General features: G+C 36.7%; 1 long non-coding RNA gene across 3 annotated transcripts; it reads left to right on the top strand.

Annotated features, from left to right (window-relative positions):
* Positions 1 to 9,549: 9,549 nt before the first annotated feature.
* LOC140882706 (uncharacterized) lies at positions 9,550 to 14,758 on the top strand. 3 transcript variants are annotated; one of them, XR_012150267.1, is made up of 7 exons: positions 9,550 to 9,695; positions 9,792 to 9,957; positions 11,958 to 11,995; positions 12,373 to 12,465; positions 12,660 to 12,839; positions 13,002 to 13,095; positions 14,467 to 14,758. It is a non-coding gene; the product is annotated as an uncharacterized lncRNA (long non-coding RNA). The 3 variants fall into 3 exon arrangements; XR_012150269.1 differs by having other exon boundaries at positions 12,299 to 12,465; XR_012150268.1 differs by lacking the exon at positions 12,373 to 12,465.
* Positions 14,759 to 17,151: the final 2,393 nt, after the last annotated feature.

Here is a 17,151-nt window from a genome sequence, read left to right as displayed (position 1 = left end):
AATTGCAGTCAGGAATAACGAATCAGATTCGTTTAATCTCTTCGCAGAAAAACTTCTGACAGATTTTCTAGTGCAATCTGTCAGAGGGATTTAAACCTCATTCGTGGACCTGATTGAAGGAGTTCATCGGTTCCAGGGAGAGACAACAAGAGCAGATTAATTCTGTGTGGTGTCCAATAATCTCGCTTCGAGATTGAAGGTAAAATTTAATTAATTGTTATTTGAATTTTACACACACAATAATTTAATCGTTGAATGGTTGATACCCACACCATGGAATTGTTCCATGATAAAAAAAAAATTTTAAACTTCCGCTGCACCGGGTATCAATCGTGATTGATCTGGGAACACGCCAGTTTTCCAACAGTGGTATCAGAGCCAGGTTGCTCAGATCAAACGATTAAATTAATCGATTGTACAAAAATTTTTGAGTCTCGGTTTTTGAAACAAAATAAATATTTTTAAATAAAAATAAAAAAAAAAAAAATTTCGGGGCAAAACCCGGGCAGCGATTGGATCGCTGCCCGGTGGGGCAGCAATTGTTGCTGCCCCGGGCGGCGCACGGCGCCGCCCAAAGGGGGCGCACAGCGCCGCCAGGGCAGCGCTCGGCGCTGCCCAGGGCGGCGCACGGCGCCGCCAGGGCAGCGATTGTCGCTGCCCTAAAGGGGCAGCCGGGCTGCCCCGGCCCGCGCCCACGGGTGCGGGCCGGCCCGGGAGTGTCCCGGGCGGCCCGCGGGAAAAATTAAATTTTTATTTAAAATTAATTTTAATGTGTTAAAATTTTATTTTTGGTCCGGTCAAAAATTGTTTTTGATTGGTTCACGAGATTTCGGATCGAATTGTTCGAGTCCGTAAATTTTAAAATTGATTTTTGGATAAATTTGAATTTTTGGAAAATTTTAATATTTTATCCTTAAATTGAATTTTGAAATCAATTATTTTTGGTACAATTGATGATAAGATATGATCTTATGATATATTAAGTAAAATATGATTTTATCTTAAAATTGGATTTTATAAATAAAATATGATTTTATTTGATATAGAGATAAAATATGATTTTATGTGTAAAATATGATTTTATATATAAAATATGATTTTATCTTGTTTAAATTTGAATTGCCACTGCATGTTATCCAATAAATTAATTTTGAATTAAATGTTATTGGATAAGGATGATCGATTGCCATGACCAATTTTGTAGGTGTATGTTAGGAATTTACATTTTGTTTTTATTGTTGTTGGTTTTATTAATGGGCCTGGTTTATGGCCCGATATGAATGTCATATGTAATAAAAGTGGGCTTGGTTTATGGCCCGTTCCCACCCCCTAAAAATGTATCCCCTACTTGTCATTGTTATTTATTCTAAATGCATTAGATTTAGTGGGAGATCAAGATTTGAAGATGGTGGGCCCAGCAGACAATAAAGACTGAAGAAATGTAAATTGGAAGCATATGTAATAGGATTGCATTGCATACTGCATATTACCTAGGATTGGACTAAGACTCGTGATTGGCAACCACGGGTCAATTAGAAATGGAATCGATCATCCTATATAATATTTGATATTATGATTGTATGCATGTTTAGACATAAATTGCGTGAATCCGGCAAGCATGCAATAAATTGAATTGATGAGACAAAATTTTTATAATTAAAAATCCCTCATTTTAAATATGATTTAAAATTGATATCAAGATAAATAAAGGAAATTTAAATTTGTTTAAATGTTCCTACCTTCCATCAACGGTCAATGTATGTGATGCTACCCGCGGATACGGTCCGGCTCATATTATTGGGGGGGCCCGTCCGTCGGAAAGCTGTACATTGGATCGACACATGTTGTAAGTTGGGTGGAACTCCCATGGGATCGGCTCATATTATTGGGGGATCCACATGGCGACCGTCCATCACAACTTAATATTGATGGGTAATCTTGACATGTCACTATAAACGGCGTCATATTATTGGGCCCTTATTGGACATGAGGTAAATACATGGGGGTTGCTTTGGAAGCAATTGGGCTCTACCTTTTGAGAATTATGGTTGGCTGATATTATTCGGGACCATAAGTTTGTCAATTGGACTCCATGTTCTCACTAAGGAAAAAGTTTTCCGTTTTCACTAGAGGGTAGTGAAATCGTTAAAATAGTGGGAGTGAGATTCATAAAATTAAATTCGCCTATTTTATTTCTTAGTAAATTGCTTAAACAATCATCGATAATTGTCTGTTTCATCTCAGTAATCCACATGTTTCTATTCTCCAACAAAACAAACTTACTGGCGCAAACAATACAGAATGATTCCATAAGTTAAGATTGTCCTAAGTTCGGAAAAGATTTTCTAAAGTGTTAGAAAAGGCTTCTCCGAAAACAGCCCCGGCTGATGTAACTACCGAAAGGTTGGCCGAACTAGAGAAATGGTTGGACCATGATCTCAAGGCCAAATGTTACATGCAAAATTGGACAAGTCTAAACAAGTTTGCCATCACTGCAAGAAACCCGGTCATTGGAAACGTAACTGCAAGGAAAACTCAAGTAGTTACGAACTGCAAAGGGTATGTTTTACATTAAAATAAATGTTTTTCTTAATACTACTTCTTGGGTATTGGATACCAGATATAGATCTCATATTTGCAATGAGTTGCAAATGATGACAAGAAGTAATAGGCTAAGGATGGGTGAGACCCAGTCAAGGCTCGGGAATGGTTCCAGAGATAAATCCAAAGCTGTGGGAGATATTTATTTAATTTTGCAGAACGGTTTTAAGTTACTTTTAAGAGATGTTTTATTTGTTCCGGATTTAATTAAAAACATTATTTCTGTTTCTATGCTAGATAGAGATGGTTATTCTTGCAATTTTGTGAATGGGATTTGCAATATTTACAAGAATGAATGTTTGATTGGAAATGGACAACTTGAAAACGATCTATACAACTTAAAAATAAAAGACGTTCCAATAAATTATGCTGATAAACCGGCAACAACAAACAAAAGGAAAATCGATAGTCAAAACCCGGCAAACCTTTGGCACGCTAGACTAGGTCATATTTCCTCAAGGAGGATGAACAAGCTAGTGGGAGAGGGCATGTTTGATATGTCTGATATTAACTCTCTACCTACTTGTGAATCCTGCCTAAAAGGAAAAATGACTAAATCTCCTTTTAAGGGGAAACCTGAGCGTAGTCAAAATCTGTTGGATTTGATCCATACAGATGTTTGTGGTCCATTTAGAGTTGGGACTCAATATGGCCACACCTACTTCATTACCTTTACTGATGATTATTCAAGGTATGGGTATTTATATTTAATGAAATATAAGTCTGAAGCATTTGAAAAGTTCAAAGAATTCAAGGCTGAAGTAGAAAACAAGCTAGGTAAAAGTATTAAAGCACTTAGATCGGATCGAGGTGGAGAATACTTGAGTACCGAGTTTTTGAACTATCTAAAAGAGAATGGGATTCTCTCACAGTGGACTCCTCCTATGACACCACAGCTGAATGGTGTATCGGAGCGTCGTAATCGAACTTTGTTGGACATGGTTCGATCCATGATGAGCTTCACTGAGCTTCCACCTTCGTTTTGGGGCTATGCGCTTGAAACGGCGGTATTGTTGTTGAACAACGTCCACACTAAAGCAGTGAACAAAACACCATACGAGTTATGGAATGGCAAAGCTCCTAAGTATTCGTACTTGAGGATTTGGGGATGTCCTGCTTACGTGAAGCGGACAGTGGGAGATAAGTTGGATAGTCGATCCAGCTTATGTTATTTTGTAGGGTATCCGAAGAATTCAATCGGATATTATTTCTATTATCCTGCTGAAACAAAGGTGTTTGTTTCTAGGAATGCCACCTTCTTGGAGAAGGAGTTCTTATTGGATAAGAAAGGCAAGATGATGGAACTCGAAGAAGTTCGAGAAGAACCCGAAATACAAAATAACGATCCTACGCCTCAGGAACCATTACTGGACACGCCTGAACCTAGAAGATCCGAGAGGACTTCTAGACCTCCTGTTCGATATGGTCTTCTTCTTGAAGGGGATCAAGATGAACCCGACATTGGATGTGATCCAAGAAACTTCAAGGAAGCAATTTCTGATGCGGATTCAAATTTATGGCTTGAAGCTATGCAGTCTGAATTGGATTCAATGCATACAAACCAAGTTTGGTCTTTAGTAGATCCTCCTGATGGAATTGTTCCAATAGGGTGTAAATGGATCTACAAGAGAAAGCTTGGGCCTGATGGTAAGGTATTGACCTACAAGGCGCGATTGGTGGCGAAAGGTTACACTCAAAGACAAGGAGTTGACTATGATGAAACCTTTTCACCAGTTGCAATGTTCAAAGTCCATAAGAATCCTTATTGTCATAGCTGCATGGTATGACTATGAGATATGGCAAATGGATGTGAAGACTGCTTTTCTTAATGGAGACATTAAGGAAGAAATCTATATGAAGCAGCCAGAGGGGTTCACATCCATGGGAAGCGAGCATAAGGTATGCAAGCTTCAGAGATCAATTTATGTTCTAAAACAAGCATCAAGAAGTTGGAACCAGAAATTTGATGAAACAATAAAAGATTTTGGTTTCATCAAGAACCCGGAGGAACCGTGCGTGTACAAGAAAGTAGTTAAGGATGCTGTGACATTCTTAGTACTTTATGTTGATGACATCCTACTCATTGGGAATGATGTAGGGATGTTGCAGTCAACAAAGATATGGTTATCAGGTAGATTCTCGATGAATGATTTGGGTGAGGCATCCTACATTCTTGGGATACAGATCTATAGAGATAGATCTAAGAGAATGATAGGACTCACACAATCAACCTACATCGACACCATATTGAAACGGTTTTCAATGGATGGGTCCAAGAGAGGACATCTACCCATGTGTCATGGAGTTTCTTTATCCAAGTCTATGTGTCCCAAGACTGATGCAGAGATAGAGAATATGACACATGTACCATATGCGTCAGCTATAGGTAGTATCATGTATGGGATGATATCTACCAGACCGGATGTAGCATTTGCTCTGAGTGTCACGAGCAGATATCAGTCTAATCCTGGTCAAATGCATTGGAAAGCCGTGAAGGACATTCTTAAGTACTTACGAAGGACTAAGAATATGTTCATGGTCTATGGAGGACGAGAACTCAAATTGGAAGGCTATACCGACTCTAGCTTCCAAAGTGACGTGGATGACTCGAAGTCAACCTCTGGATTTGTATTCATGCTCAATGGCGGTGCTGTCTTTTGGAAGAGTTCCAAGCAGGACACCACAGCGGATTCCACCACTGAGGCTGAATACATTGCAGCATCAGCTGCTGCTAAAGAGGCCGTTTGGATGAGGAATTTCGTCCAAGAGTTGGGCGTCATTCCTGAATTTGTTGGTCCAGTCCCGGTGTACTGCGACAACACGGGTGCCGTTGCTCAAGCAAAGGAACCAAGGTCTCATCAAAGATCCAAACACGTACTGAGGAAATACCACATCATCCGGGAGATTGTGGAAAGAGGAGACATCACTGTCGAACGAGTGGCCTCTGCAGACAATATCGCTGATCCGCTTACTAAGCCCTTGCCAGGACCATTGTTTGACAAACATCGCGAAGCAATGGGTCTACGTAGTATGACTAGTTGGCTATAGGGCAAGTGGGAGATTGAAAGAGTGGGTGCCCAGTGAGCCAACTTGTGGCTATGGGCTTTGATGATTCTTTGTAAAAACAATCTTTTGTTTAATGTAATTTACACTTTTATTAATGGCAATGACTTTATATTACTTCATATTGTTATATTGTGATATACTATTGTTGTTTTGATAAAGACCTTGAATATACTATAGTGTATGTAAGATGTGGTAGAACATGGAGATGTCTATCATGAAATACATCTTATAGTCACTGTATATTCTAAACTGTTCCTAGTCGATTGAGCCGTCCGATAATAAGGATAAGGATCGCTCGAGTTTGAGACTAGCATTTGCGATGCGGAGTACCACGTTTCATTGGTAGGGAACATGGAGATGTTCGAAGCATGCAAATGGATATTCATAGGATGAATAATCGAACTACCCTATCCGGACTTTCCAAGTGGTTATCACTTATCGAGTGGATAAAGTCCGCGTTTTTGGTTGTACACCATTAGTCCTTACGACTTGAAACATCATGGAGACTCTATATGCTAGTGCTGTGCTTTGACTCGTTTACCGACTCTATGGGGGTCATCAGGTGTCGAGATTGGGTACAGTTACGACACATATAGGAGTCGATGCATTGTTGTCAAGGATTCACCACATACTTGCGAGTGTGGATATCCTATGCGATCTGAGGAGATATTAGTGTGACAAATCTCTGGCCAGAGTACTTGATGTGATTTAAGAAATGGTTTCTTAGTAGCACATGCGATGTCACTAATTTGATCTTCAAGATGTATTGCATAGTTATCGAATCTTGAGCGACTCTCGATATACCAATGGTTGTTGATTCGATCGGGATATTTGGATGAAGGGACCGTACTGTACGCTAACCAAAATCTACTGGTTCTTGTAGGCACTATCAGTGATACCTAGGGAATCATGGGGCGATGTTGCTAGGCGCTTTACCATGATTCGTTGGGCAAGTCGGAAATCGTTGTTCCGAGTCACAAGGAGTTGTGAGCCCACGGCTAGCTGTATCCCTGAACCATTGAGGGTCACACAGTGTAATGGAGTTTTTAATCCCGTTGAGATAGTTAAATTTAAAGAGTTAAATTTAATGAATAAAGAAGTTGGACTTCTTAAATAAGAGTAAGGGAGTAGGATTTCCTAAAATGACATAGGGATGGACATTTTTGGAAATCACTGAATTCGGATTCAGGAAAATTTATCTTGACTTTAAAATGTGCAGAAATGGTTTCTGTGCACATTGGTAAAATCGGTTTATCAATCGGAGTCACGATGAATTTTATATTAATTTCTGAACGTGCGGGCTTTGCTTGTCGGGCCTCAACTTATGACTAATGGGCCCTAAGCTGTTAGTGGCCTGCATTATAAAATAAGTTATTGCAGTACAGAAATAAGACACAACAGGTCATTATTTTGAGAGCAGAATTTCGAAACCCTAGCCTCTCTCTCAAACATATTTCGGCCGCCCCCCTTCACTCTGTCAGAGAAAATTCCGGTCTGTGATTTTGAATTGCAGTCAGGAATAACGAATCAGATTCGTTTAATCTTCGCAGAAAAACTTCTGACAGATTTTCTAGTGCAATCTGTCAGAGGGATTTAAACCTCATTCGTGGACCTGATTGAAGGAGTTCATCGGTTCCAGGGAGAGACAACAAGAGCAGATTAATTCTGTGTGGTGTCCAATAATCTCGCTTCGAGATTGAAGGTAAAATTTAATTAATTGTTATTTGAATTTTACACACACAATAATTTAATCGTTGAATGGTTGATACCCACACCATGGAATTGTTCCATGATAAAAAAAAAATTTTAAACTTCCGCTGCACCGGGTATCAATCGTGATTGATCTGGGAACACGCCAGTTTTCCAACAAATTTTGGGTTATTTCGGTGGATAGAGTACTTGTTGATTTATGTATGTGTCGTTTTGGGATGGATTTATTAATTATTAGTGTATTTTTAAGTTTCAAAAATATATTTATGGCATTATTGTATCTAAATTTTAATTTATAAAATGTGTTCTATTGCTTCGGCAATTTTAGAATAAACGAAGTAAATCGTTATCTTCTACTTCGTATTTTAATAAAAATACCGAGGTAAAACATATTTTATTACTTCAGCAATTTCATTAATAGACGAAGTATAAGAAAGCATTTTACTACGGTAATATATGAAATTAACGAAGTAAACGATATTATATCACTTCGTCCGCTAACAAAATTGATGAAGTAAAAGATATTCTATGGCTTCAGTAATTCCTTAATAAGCGAAGTAAAAGATTGAATTAACTTCGTATAAACACCGAAGTATAATCATAGTTTTAACTTCATTAAAATCATTAACTACCGAAGTATAAGTATATTTTTGACTTCGTCAATTATGAAATGAGCGAAGTAAAATATATGTTTTTACTTCGGCATCGGTCCAATTCTGCCTCCAAAAAATGACCAAAGACTTCGGTAATTTTTCGTATAAGACTTCGGCGATTCAACGAAGTAAAAACATACCCTATTACTTCACGTGACACTACTTCGGTAAATAAAGGTCCTACGAATTTGGTTATTAACCGAAGTCTTAGGCCATTTTTCTACTAGTGTTCCCTCATATTATGTGGTCATCTCAATTCATTGAAGCATTAATATATATTCAGATAAGTAAGAGTTGCATCTACAATTCGTGTATTCTTGTATAGAGTTTTAAACTTATTAAATCGAACTAGTTTTTGTAGTTTACTGAGTTTCGTAATTTTTCTATGGTTTAATGGGTTCATAATCCATTTTTCCTAGATTTTAGTCTTATATGTATGACATGATACTCATTGATTTTACGCTACTTCGACTGACTGAAAGTACTGTTTAAAAAACTTGTCCTTATTTGATTTTTCCACAATGAAGTTTAGGATGTGTGTGAGACCCCGTTTCTAATCATCTAAACTCATTTAATTAAACACAAACGAACACGAGGAGCCGCGGAAAAGAAATCAATTTTTTTTTATATCAAGCTAAGGCGCGGGCGCGTCGGAAAATCGAGCTACAGGCGCGGGCGCGCCTCCTGGTGGCGCGGGCGCGCCGGAATTTTGCAAAATGCAAAATTCCAAGCCCAGGGGAGGCACGGGCGCTCCTCGAGTCGCGCAGGCGCGCTGCCCCTTCGACCTGCACTGAAAAACACTCCCAAAAAGCAAAGCTAAAGCTTGGGAAAGTGCAAAACCATAAACCAACCTAATCATAAACATGCATTGATATATATCCGACTATCAAAATACAAACATGAAGTTCTAGAGTTGTACAATAATCAATCTAGTAGAACATGCATCACTTCTAAGTTCTACAATCAAAATACAACAAGTACAATCGAGTTCGAAAACCAAATCGACTCCTACAATAACGAGGTCTCACTCTATCAACTCGACCACCTAGCCATGCGATCTCTGACTTGATCCTGTCCCACCTGCCATCAAGTACACATACAAACAAAACGACAGCCGGATAATTTGGTGAAAATACAATTCCCAGTAAAAGAGACAAAGCATGCATATCAAATAATATATCAAAATAAGATATATACACACTACAAGAAAAATGCACAAACACAACACTTAAAAGACAACGCTTTTAGTGAAAAGTGTTGTTTTTTTTAAAAAACAACGCTTTTCACTAAAAGCGTTGTGGTTATATGTTTTTTTATTACTCAAAGACAACGCTTTTTTTAAAAAGCGTTGTCAATCAGCATTTTTTTGAGTCAAAGACAACGCTTTTAAAAGTGTTATCTATTAGCGTTTTTCCCCATGTAGCACAACACTTTTTAAAAACTGTTGTAGAAAAAATATTATTTTTATTTAAAATAAAACATAAAATAAATAATAATCTCCAAATCCCCAAATCAGACCCCTTCTCCCATTTCTTCTCGATTACTTCTCCCATCCGATCCCTTTCTCCTTTTTCTCTCTTTCAACACCGCCGATCCGGCAGCTTCTGTAGCTCCTTACGTTTAATTTCAGTCTTTTTCGCCGATCCGCCAGCTTCTGAAAACTCCGTACGTCTTCTTGTCCCTTTTTTCTTTTGTAATTTTAGGCTAGCATATATATATATATATGTACTGATTTCATCTTTAAAATTTAATGTATGGCAGTCTTCTGAGGACGACGGGGAGGTGGCAGGAGGAAGAAGGGCGTGAAGGACAAGATCAAAGACAAACCCATCTCACTGCTGTTCTCACTCGGGCCGTCGGGAAGCCCATCTCGCATCTGCTGCTACGCTCTCGTCGAACATCTTCACTTCATTGAACAACACTACAGGTGAATATGAAAATATGCTCTTCTTGTAGCTCTTGTAGTTGCCTGTCACGATTGAAAAAATAATTATTAAAGGATTTGCGACAAGTCCTTTAGGGTTTTAAGTGGGTGTTTACAGTCCACATGATTGTCGGAGTGTCATTGCTCTCATAGTCTTCAATTGATTCAATTCTCGTTATATTTCTCTATAATCTTATAATGCTAGATGCGTGGAAATTTTTGTAAGAAACTGAGATATCTAGAGGTGTTGCGTGTTTTTTGGGCTGCTCAAAATCTCATATACAACTTGCTCTGTTTTTTGGGCTGCTCAAAATCTCATTCCTCAGTGTTGCTTTCATGTGGGTTTGCCCTGTTATCTGGATTTTGTTCTTTTTTTTTTTTACAAAAAACCATATATCATCATGTATTCTGCTACATGGGGCTCTTTGTTGGCAGATCTATCTCTAAGAATATCATATTAATTCTTTGGGTTTTTTTTATCATATATATTGATGTAATTTTGTTTGTCAGTGATCCTAGTGATGCTTTTATAATGATTTTTTGGGTATAATCATTTCAATGATTAATCGTAGAGTTTTATAATTTCGACTACGTGAAGAATATATTAGTTGGATAAATTAATATCAATAGCTACTGGCAAATTTTGGCAACAGTAAGTTTTCATCAGCTGACTTCTTTCCATTTTACCTAGCAAACTGTCAAATTAATCATATCTTTTCATGATAATAAGAGCAAAATTCATCGACCAAGAGCAGATTCAGCAGGTCGTCTCTTGAATGAGAAAAGTTTAAAATTTTCATGTCTAATTTTTTTCCAAAATTCATGTTTCAACACCTTGTTAGGACTCAACCTCCTTCCCTTGAATCCTGAGTCCTGCCCTAATATTGACCATTTGTTGCCTACGTTGATTATTAGACAGTGAAAGGAAATACACGTGTAAATTTTTAGTAGAAAATGACGCAGGCTAAATGGCTACTCTGCTGATGATAACGTATATATCTGGACTGATATTAGGTGGAATTTAGCAAAACGAATCAGATAAGCACACACCCATGAGCGGAATAATGGATAATTCAACAATTGCTTGCACATGTAAATGATTTTGAAGATTGATCATTAACAGGATCTTTCAACTATAACCTCAAGGCTGTTTTATTGTATATAGAGTCTCTACGAGCATATTAATCCAGAGCAGACACTCATTAGTTGTATCCAACGGACTATTGAGGAGTTTTTTTCAGTTACTTATGTTTAGTGAAGCCTTAGCATAGCTAAGCAAATCGAGCCAATTTTTTATGACTTAAATAATCAATGATACTCAAAATATGTGGGGCAGATCTAAGTTGACAATCAAGCATGAGCATATCTTGAGTGGAGTCTAGGTTGACTAGTAATCTATCAGGAATCTAGGCGGACTCCATTATAGAGATACACAAATGAAGATTGCTAGAGCATTTCATTCTTGAGAGGAAGAAACGAGGATACAAAAAGATTACACCACCTGCAAATTACTACAACTTCATGAACTTAACTTTGTTCACGATCTACTATTAGTTAGAGAAAAGCTTACAACTTGCTTGATAAATCATAAAGTTATATTAGTTTCTTGTTACTTTTGCTCACTCTTAGGCAGCAGTATATGATAGAGGTTATGTGAGTGGGCACCATACTGCTGGATGTTACATTAATGATCATCATGGCGTTCTATTATTATACTCACAGCGGATAATGGTCAATTTTGAATGGTGGAATGCAAAGCCGCTGTTGCAAAAAATGATTATAAATTGGTCTTCTAAAAGTTCTAAGTGGTTTATGTGGTCTTAATGTTCTGATGTATTATACTTTTGATTTTTGTCATGGGTCTTATGTTTTGAATTCATCATGTTTAGATAATTGTTTTAGACTTTTCGCAGCATCCTGATACCCAGAACACCTGAATACTGATGCAGTTTTTGTTTTCTTACTCTTGTGAAGTTTTCATTTTATTTCCTTTTTTATTTCAGATCAAAGAGTTGAATTCATATGTATCCCTGAGGAAAACGTAAGCGCGTTGTTTCTGTTTTATTTAGTAACTCGCTGATTACAGTCGATTGGTGATCAAAATGCTGTCATTTTAATTAATTGTTGAAAACAGATGCGAGTTTGAATCTGCAGATTTTTTGTATTTGATATTTGGGTCTGGCTTATAACTTGTTGCTTTGATGCAAAATGTTATGTTAATTCCTAGTTCTATCAGGACTCAGGCTGCTTATATCTTATCATCATAAGGTGGGATTATTGTAATTTTAGGTGAAAAAAATATGTAGCCTGATGATATTTTGGTTTTTTTTTTATTATTTGGCAGTATAAAAGATCATGAAGTGACTGATCACAGATGTGCATTCTTACGTCTTCTGTGATTTGTGTACATTTGTTTAGTTATTCGGAGTTTGCTGGATTTTGAAGCCATTTTTGTGTTTTCTGCAAATGGATTAGTTCTTTTTTGGTGATTGATTTGTCCCGTAATCCAAGGTGAATCCTTTACATTACCATTCAATTGTGGGTTTTCTTTTGCATGTTTGTTTTGTTGGGATGTAAAGATTTGCGTGTGTGTGTGTGTAATTCACAAGCTATCATCTATGAAGATGGTTTGGGGATGTGGGGACATTTGTGGCAGTTTTTTCAATTAGTTGAAATTGAGTGGAGTTTTTAATTATTTTTGACAGGATTTCTCTGCTTCCAGTGCCTTCTGTATATCCTTCTCGAAGTTCTATTTAATCAAATCACCAAGCAATCCCCCAGTATTTTTCTTCAGGAATTCATACACCGGAGCTGTGTTTGGTCCATTCACGTCAACCTGTTCTAAATGAAAATAAGCTACTGGCCAATTGTTTTGAATTCAGAAGGTGCGAGCGATACCCATGTAATAAGCTACTGTGTTGGTTTGAAGTGGAGTGGTTGTTGTTGGTGTTTGATTGAGATGTTCTTGCTGCCATTATGAGTATTTTTACTGCTTGAAGCTAATGTAATAATATTTTACTCTCATATTTTATTTGGTTACATGGTAGGTGGTGAGCTGTGATGTAGTATGCAGATTCGCTAAGGCTGCAGCGCTTCAAACTATCTTGGATACTCAAAAGTCCCTTGCTTGCCTTTTTTCTGGTAATCCAAACTTTTTCTTTCTTTTTTTCCCCTCCATAACACTTGGTTGGAAGAGAGTCTTAAGAGATGAAAATGAAATTTACTTTCCTATTGCATCACATATTTCATTCCATAGATTGATTATGAGTTATTGTATAGTAGCTAATTGACAACTCGAGTTGTATTTTTAAAAATATTAATTTTTCATTAAACAATATAGTTGGTTTAAATTATGATTTATTGTCCATTAACATATAATTTTTTTTTTGTTTGCATGGGTCGACATTAAATTTTTAATTTTGGTTTTGTAATGCACTAACTTTATTTTTCAGATTTTATCATGTCTATTTTTCTTTAAATGTCATATGCGGATATGCGCATCATATTTGCCACTGGTTACGTAGTTGACTTACTTACAATGTTGGTAAAACTTTGGTTTCTTTATTTTTTCATAAAGTATTAATTTAGATTTTTTGTAATTATTTCTTCCTTGCTGAAAATTATTTTTTTGTTTTTGTTATTATTATTATTATTTTCCATGTAATATGATTCAATTTTCAAATTTCAATTTTTGTATAAATGATTTATTTATTTTTATTTATATAAAATTAAAAATGAAAAAAAATAAGGGAAATAGGACAAGTGAGAGAGTAACCTTACAAATAAAGAGAAATCACCGTCAGTTTGAAAACAACCTCTTCTGAAAAATGAGACCAGATTTTAGATTCCAATTTCACTTTATAGAGGTATATTTAGGTGCATGTGCTGAATGCTTTTGGTCAAGTGAAAGCTATCTAAAGTGGGCAGCTGTGAACCTTGGCCTCTTAAAGGGTTGATAATATCGAAAAATCATGAATTGACTTATAAATTTTGCGGGGATGTCCTCTAGAAAGCTAATCAAAAGTTTGGCTCTCATCTCGGACTTCCCTATTATTTGTTGTAGAAGATCCTAAATTGGTTTACTTTTTTCATCTCTAGTTGTTTGTGTGAAAGCTTTCCATACTTAACAGTCATGGGAGGTGCACTGGCTTTTCAACTTTATGTGCTCAAGATAATCAATTCTCCTTTGGGCTATGGATATACAAAAAATTACGGTATATAGAAATAATGACCTCTAGTATGCGTAGAGCTGAAAAGTAAAATCAAATCATAAGCATACCATGCCATTGGCACACAGATGTTAATATTTTTTTTGAATCAATATTTCAGATTATACAAAAAGTGAATTATATGTACTGTTAGTTTCTAAAACTCATCCAAAAGGGTTGTGTACATACAGTTATAAGCATATTTATATGTTTGTTCAATATTATTGTACTTGGTCATTTTGAAAGGGGATGGTCTATATAGCAAAACAAATTCAGATCTTATTAAATTTACTTTTCTATGCAGGGGTTTACATGACAAATCCAACGCTTTAAAATGTTATTCTTGTTTGCTGCTATTGTTCAGCACATTTCCAGTCCTCCAAATGGATTTAGCATTCTCAGAGTTGGTATGATCGCCGACTCCGGTTTGAGGCAGAAAGCATAGCGCAAATGGCCGAGATGAACATGAAGAATTCGATTATTTGTTATATTTGAATGATTTTTGTTATATTTGAATGATTTATAATATTGAAATATTACATATTATATTTAATTTTCAAAAAATTTGAATATTGAGTGATAATATTGAAAATTTGTGAATTATATTTTTTTTGTTTTTTATTTGAGAAAAGACAACGCTTTTTAAACGTTGTCGTAGGTGGAAAAAGCGTTGTCGTTACTAAAAAAGACAACGCTTAAAAAGCTTTTGAACTACGACAACGCTTTTTTGTGACAAAGACAACGCGGAAAAAGCGTTGTCGTTTTTAGATTAGACAACGCTTTAAAAAGCGTTGTCTTTTCCAAAAACGACAACGCTTTTTCCGCGTTGTCTTTGAGCGTGGTCTTTTACAACACTGGCTACGACAACGCTTTTTCGGGGACATTAACAACGCGGAAAAAGCGTTGTCTTTGGCCGTTTTTCTTGTAGTGACATACAAGACAAGCAATTCCAAAAGCATGTCTAAACTCAATTCAAATGCATACGATGCAATGCATGTCTTTAAAAACTCTGGGATTATCAAGTCTGGATAATCACGAGGTAAAAGTTCTCTTCTCTTATTTGGGATCCCGAGGATAAAATATCACCAACTCACCGACTCTCCCGATCGAGGTGGACGGTGAATATTTTACTCCTCTAGACTCTGGGCACCTATAGAGAGTGTTTCTCGACAATTGGTAAAAATCTGCTAACCAATGTCACTCCACTATAGTCCACAGAACGTCTAACTCTTCTGGGCCTCTCTTGCCCGTAAAACCAAGGTAATTGGCTCAATATGAATGCAATGCAAGTCAAAACTCATTCAAGTAAAACAAATATCATATAATTCAAGTAGCATGCAAGTATGTGATTTCTTTTGGGCACTCGAATTAATTCAAATTCGAGCTAATCGTCCAATTCATTCAATTGTCGTCTTCTTACCTTTCCAAGTTCGTCGAAGATTCAAATCTGAAAATAACAACGAACTTAATTAATATCGAATTGAATCAAAACAAGCCGAACAAGAAGTTAAATACTATACCGTCTTCAATCCTCGAAACGATTCAACTTCCAATTCGTTCCAACCCCGAATCCTTTAATCAAACTCTGAAAAAGTTGAACATACGGATTCGATATAAATCTTCTAACTCAAAATAAAACCCGGAAATCAAACCGAATAAACAACCGATAATCCAAAACTCGATTTCGACGGCATAACAGCTATAAACGGTCAAACCATAATTTACCAACATCAACAAACAACTCAAACCATCTCATATCATATTCCAATCCATCAAAAACAACCAAATCTAACCACAATCTTAAAACCCATTTTCGAAATTAAGCCCCAAAAATCATATAAAATCCAAACTTCGTCCTTTTTCCGAACCGACTTCGAATACACGATCTATGCTAGCTCATGAACAACATACTCGAAGATTATCAAATTCTGACAACCCAACAAAAATCAAAGTTCATGGATTGTAGCAAAACTTACGTCCAAACGAAGCTCTCGTTGCGGTGATCGTGAATCTCAACTCGAATCTGAAATCTGATAGTCGGATTGAGCGAATCGGACGGAAGAAGAAGCTTGAAGAAGTGGCCATGGCTTTCTCGGCTTCAGTACGTACTAAAATTCATATCTGTTCCAGACTCTAAATCAGAAGTGCTACACTCATCGGTCAGCAAAGTCAAGAATAGTAGATAAAATAAGAACAGATTCATCGGCTCAAAGAGAATAACGGTAGTAGATAAAATAATAAAAGATAATTCTGTTCAAACCTCCGTTGCTGCCTCATATTACTTTGGATCATATTGGAATTCACCATCAGATTTTCACCATATCAAATATGTTCCTTAATCTCAAAATCAATTCGGTTGCAAAACTCATACTCTGACTTCTCAGTTCAGAAAAGACCTCAAAAATTTCACTGAAAATAGTGATGCCCGATCTAACAAGCAATAAGACCACTACCAATTCAATAACACGAATCGGATGTTGAGTCTCGAACTGGCCCAACTGCTACCATGACTGTGCTAACACAGACTTCCTCGGAATAAGAATACCTCCAGAATCTGGATAAGAAAAAGCAATGCACTGAAGATTATCAGTACATAGGAAATAAGAAATACTGGAGTTCGGGTCAATTTCTTCTTCATGTCAGACAGACTGATCTCATAAGATTCGGTTCAGGTATAAGAGTATTCTCTGGAGTTAGATAAGAAGTCGGCTCCATGGCGATAAGAATCTCTCAAAACTCTGCTATAGAACTCAAAATCTTCAATTCTCAGGTACAGATGTCGGATTGGCTTTAATCAAAACAGCTTCGATCTTGCAATAAACACAGAAATTTCCAGCTATAGAATTAATATGATCGAGGAAAGGACATCTCGATACAATCACGATTCAGACCTCAATAGCATGGCATGCAAGTCTCGGCATGCAATTCTGTAAGACCATTCTCCAATACTCTGTATGATCAGTAATATTCTCCAAACGGAACCGAAAAG

This window comes from Henckelia pumila, chromosome 2, assembly GCF_033568475.1.
Source record: "Henckelia pumila isolate YLH828 chromosome 2, ASM3356847v2, whole genome shotgun sequence".
Taxonomy (NCBI): domain Eukaryota; kingdom Viridiplantae; phylum Streptophyta; class Magnoliopsida; order Lamiales; family Gesneriaceae; genus Henckelia; species Henckelia pumila.
Note: the sequence above shows the minus strand (reverse complement) of the source record. Positions and strands in the feature narration are given on the sequence as shown.